We start from the raw sequence: 5523 nt of genomic DNA on the forward strand, positions 1-5523 counted from the left end.
CAGTCCCTTTCTCTAAAATAAATAATCTTTAAAAATATTAAGAAAAAAGCCCATGAAGCAAATATGGCAAAATATTAAGGGTCATTAAATCTCAGTAGTGGGTACATAGGGTTCATTTTATGATTCTTTTAGCTTTTCTATATGTTTAAAATATTTTATAATAGAATTTTAAAAAAACACACCCCCAAGGACCTTAAATACACCAGAAATTACTTAAGCCAACATTGAAATTCTAAAACAGCTCTAGCTTCTTGTTTTCTCTCCTCTCTACTTGCACCTTAGGTAGCATTCAACATTCCTCTGCCCCACACCAAATTCAGGACCCAGAGCCTAATATTCCCTGTTTCCCTGCTCCTGCCACTGCTTAAAACTCCCTTATAAAAATAGGAGTTCTAAGTTTAGAGTATTGGCATATATGACTCTTAGGGTTCTGATACATACAAAAACTTATTTCTTAAAGAAAACTAGAGGGTAGGTCTTGGACCAGAACTTCTTTGTGACCATTTTAGGCCTTAGATACTCTCAAAAGCCTTATCTTCCATCATATCAAAAATATTAAAATATGTATGATTGTATATTAAGTATATTTTTGGTGAGAAATACAAAAGAATTATCTAATTAATATTATAGAATACAAAAGAATAATCTAATTAATATTACAATTTTGAGTTTTGTTAAGAAAATATATTATTATTAAACTTCATATTTATATACAATTATTTAATCATTGAGTGACACAACTAGTGACATGTTATGTTATCTATCAGTATTGTCATTTTCTTTTCATATTTTATAGCTGACAATTTTTTTCAGCTTCTGAGCATGTTTATAGGTTCTTAAAAAGTTTAAAACCCCTGGGCTGGACTTAAAAATCTGAGCCCATCGAATAGAACAACTAATCTTGGAGAATAGCCTTGCCTGTCCCAAGCTTTACATGTTTTGACTGGGAAGTTATCTTTATTAGTATCACAATGCATAAATAAACTATATTTAATAGAATTTGAAAAAAAATCAAATTTTGTTACAATTCAAAGAGTTCTTAAGCTGGAGTCTGTGTATACTCTTAAGAGGTGGCAAAAATCACTTCAAATTGTTGGTAAAATTATTTGTGAATATATATGGGGATGAGGGTGGCCCTTTATCTATTTGCCATTTTCTGCTGAGGGTTCCTGAGTTTTAACCAGTTTCAAAATTTTGTGATCAGTAATACCCCATCTTTAGAAGAAGTATTCCTAAATATAGTCTAATTTTTCCTTATTAAAGATAGGAAAATTAAGACCAGCAAAGGGAAGGGAATTGCTTTAAAGTTTACACTGTTTAGGGTCTGAAGTTTAAGCACCCTACTTAAAGTTCCCTAACCTCCTCCTGAATGTGTTGTTTTTAAAAGTCCATTTTGACTATTGTACTGTCATTGCATTATCTTAAGCCTAAGCATTTTGAGGAGACACTCTGATTTTCAGCTGGTGTAAGATACTATTAATGTCTTAAAGTCAAGCTGCTGTAAATGTGAAGAGTTTGAAAAGAAAAGCCTTCATTTTTTTAAAAGATTTTACTTATTTATTGGAGAGAGACCAAGCACAGTGGGGGGGGGGAGGGGAAAATGGAGAAGGAAAAGGAGACTCCTCACTAGACATGGGGCTTGATCCCAGGACCCTGAGATGACATGAGCCGAAGGCAGCTGCTTAACTGACTAAGCCACCCGGGTGCCCTGAGGAAGAGCCTTCTTGCCTTTGCTATGCTGTATCATAATCTTGTGGTCTCTGGCATCAAAAGAATTCTCTCAATTTTCTTGTGCAAAAATTGTAAGCAACACTGACATGAAACTTATTTTAGAATTCTTCTGAAAGGACCATAACCACCAACAGGAAGGAAGCTAAGTATGGTGGTTTGGCACAGGAGTCTGAAGGTCTAGGTTACTTTTCCATTTAGCTAATGAAGTATAAAACTGAATCACAGAGCTGGGTAATTATCTTGGTGTAGTCACTGAACCACTTTGTGACTTAGTGTCTTTTTCTGGAAAATAACAATCCTGATTCTGGGATCACATACATATGGCCATGTGGCCCATGAACATTAAAACATTTGTGGGAATTTTTGAGATTTTCTTTCAAAAGTTACTCCATCATTGATAAACCAACAAAAAGACAATGTAATCTGGTGTGTTGCTTCCTGAAAAGCAACATCTCTGCTACTTACTGAATTTTGATTCATAATCAGAAATTATTCTTGATAGTTTTCTTCTCTGGGCCTCCTCTCACTATCATCTGCCAATCATGTCGAGGAGAAATGGAGAACTTCTATTAAAATAAATTTCATAAACAAATCTATACAGAAGTAGTTGTGAGGGGTTTGCAGTTACCTTTTTTCTGTAATAAAAAGGATCTACTATTAAGAATTATAATAATGTAATATGGCTGTAAATCTTAAAGTGTGCCCTTCTTTAGGCTGCAGTTATATAAATGGTTATATAACAACAGTTATTAATCCTTTTCATTTTGACAATTGATTTGAATACATATCTGTTGTAGACTTATTATAACACAAGATCACAAAAGTTCAAAACTAATTTATTGCCCTTTGTTCCACCCAGCAAAAAGTGTACCTTATCAAAACAATTCCTGTCAGATTGATATTGTGCTGAAACAAAAATGTAGATTAGCTATTAAAGACTTTTATTTTTAACTGTATTCATGAATGACTTTATAAAATCCAAGAACTGTGGTGGAGGGAAAAAAAAAAAACCTTCAGAAGAGAATTTTTTAATGGGGTGGAGAGGTAAGTAGGAGAAGAGGTCCCATAAAGGTCCACTCAAGAATTCACCAGTGCAAATTTAAGAAATTTACTTATTTAAATAGAACACTGATTTCAGTTAGTATGCCCAGGTATTGAACTTGAAACTGGAAACTCTTGGTGGAGAAGACATTCATTCCTATTTGGATTGGTTTCCACCTTGTAGTTCAATAATATCTGCACATATGGAACATAAATCTCAACAAAGTTCTGCTTAGATACAAAAACTAAAAGTATCTGAACAGATTGGAATGGTTTAGTTCATGTTAGTAATTCAAACTTACTGAATTTAGAAGCTAATAGATCCCAGTTCAAGTACAAAGTGCACATTGATTTTATTTTATTTTTTTTCTTTCACGTTTCTCTTTAAATTTAAATTCTAGTTAGTTAACATATAGTGTAATATTGGTTTAAGGAGTAGAATTTAATGATTCGTCACTTACATATAATGCCTAGTGCTCATCACAGGGAGTGTCATCCTTAACAGCCATCAACCACAATAATCAAAGAAATTGGATCAGTAATCAAAAATATCCCAACAAGGGGCACCTGGGTGGCTCAGTGGGTTAAAGCCTCTCAGGTCACGATCTCAGGGTCCTGGGATTGAGCCCCACGTCGGGCTCTCTGCTCAGCAGGGAGCCTATTTCCTCCCCCCTCTCTCTCTGCCTGCCTCTCTGCCTACTTGTGATCTGTGTCTGTCAAATAAATAAATAAAATCTTTTAAAAAAATCCCAACAAACAAAAGTCCAGGGCCAGATGGCTTCCCAGGGGAATTATACAAAATATTTAAGAAAGAGTTAATACCTATTCTCATACTGTTCCAAAAAATAGAAATGGAAGGAAAATGTCCAAACTCATTCTACAAGGCCAGCATTACCTTGATTCCAAAACCAGACAAAGACCCCACTAAAATGTAGAATTACAGGTTAATATCCCTGATGAATATGGATACAAACATTCTCAACAAGAATGAATCCAACAGGACATTCAAAGAATTATTCACCAAGATAAAGTGGGATTTATTACTGGGCCACAAGGGCAGTTCAATATTCACAAATCAATGTGATACACCATATTAATAAAATAAAGGTTGAGAACCACATGATCATTTCAATAGAAGTAGAAAAAAAAAGTATTTCATGAAGTACATCGATTCTTGATAAAAACTTCCAACAAAGTAAGGATAAAAGGGACATACTTTATAAAGGCCATACAGGAAAAACACACAGCTAATATCATCCTCAATGGGAAAAAACTCATAGCTCTTCCTCTACAGTCAGGAACAAGACTGGGATGTCTACTCTTAACATTGCTATTTAACAAAGTACTGGAAGTCCTAGTCTCAGCAATTGACAACAAAAAGAAATAAAAGCATCTAAAAGAGCAGGGAAGAAGTCAAATTTTCACTATTTCCAGAAGACATGATACTCTATGTAGAAAATCCAAAATATTCCACCAAAAAATTGCTAGAGCTGATGACACAAATTCAGCAAAGTCAAAGGATCCAAATCTGTACAGAAATCTGTTTCATTTCTAAACAAAGAAAGAGAAATAAAGGAATTGATCCCATTTGTAATTGCACCAAAAAGCACAAGATACCTAAGAATAAACCTAACCAAAGAGGTAAAAGTTCTGCTAATTGATTTTAAAAAGAAAAATCTCTAACTCCACCCATTCAATGAATGTTCCAAGAAAAGAAAAAATGTTGTTAGCTTTGTTTTTCAATTAGGCTTATTCAGAAAATTTATCATTTTTTTATGCCTCTGCCCTTCTCCATTATCTTCTCACTGCAGGAGGTCAAAAGGATGCACAACCACACAGGAATTTAGATGAAAGAAGAGAAGAGAGGACATATTTTACTACAAGCCTATTTGAGTAAAATTGCAGAAATCCTGAAAATAAATGCTGAAATAAAGAGTGGGTTTTATGCTGTCCTCTGGCATTGATAACCTTCAACTTGTAAGCATATTTGCATTTGTGTATTCCACTGTTAAGTCAGAAACAGTTACCACAGGAAACCACTTGGCAATTCACCTGGCAGCTTTGCTATTTGAAAAAAGCCGTGAGATTCTCATAGGAAACAAATAACATATATAGCAGGAAAAATTGTGTCGTATATAACGCCTTTGCAGGGAGGCCAATTCATCACACATCATTCTTGTTTATATCATCCCCCTGGATAATGGTGGAACTTGAGAATGTATTCCAGGTCTTTGAATCTGCATCTCTTTCCATTTTTCATTCAATCCCTACTGAAGCTTATAAGATTTTCACTGAGTTAATATTGGTTAAATATTTTTCCAATTGGCAATATTCATTTGACTAGAAGGCATATATGTATTTATATGTCTTCTTCATTTGGGCTTTTCACCTTTATTATTATGAGAATCCTTACTTTAAACATTATGTAGGCCAGTAATGGTGCATTCACCTTAAATGTTTACAGAATAGGGGGGATGAAAAAATTAGGCTGTTAGAAGAATAATCCGACATAATTCGTTTCAGTGGAGTTTAGCTCATTTATTGTTATGTGGATTTCAAGTAACTTCAGGAACCGAAGTCTTTCAAATGTAAGATATATCAAAATATTACCCTTCAGGGACTCCTGGATGGCTCAGTTGGTTAAGCGGCTGCCTTCAGCTCAGGTAATGATTCCAGCGTCCTGGGATCGAGTCCAACATCGGGCTCCTTGCTCAGCAGGGAATCTGCTTCTCCCTCTGCCTCTGCCTGCCT

Source organism: Lontra canadensis, unplaced genomic scaffold, assembly GCF_010015895.1.
Source record: "Lontra canadensis isolate GAN:19392208 unplaced genomic scaffold, GSC_riverotter_1.0 scaffold114, whole genome shotgun sequence".
Classification (NCBI taxonomy): domain Eukaryota; kingdom Metazoa; phylum Chordata; class Mammalia; order Carnivora; family Mustelidae; genus Lontra; species Lontra canadensis.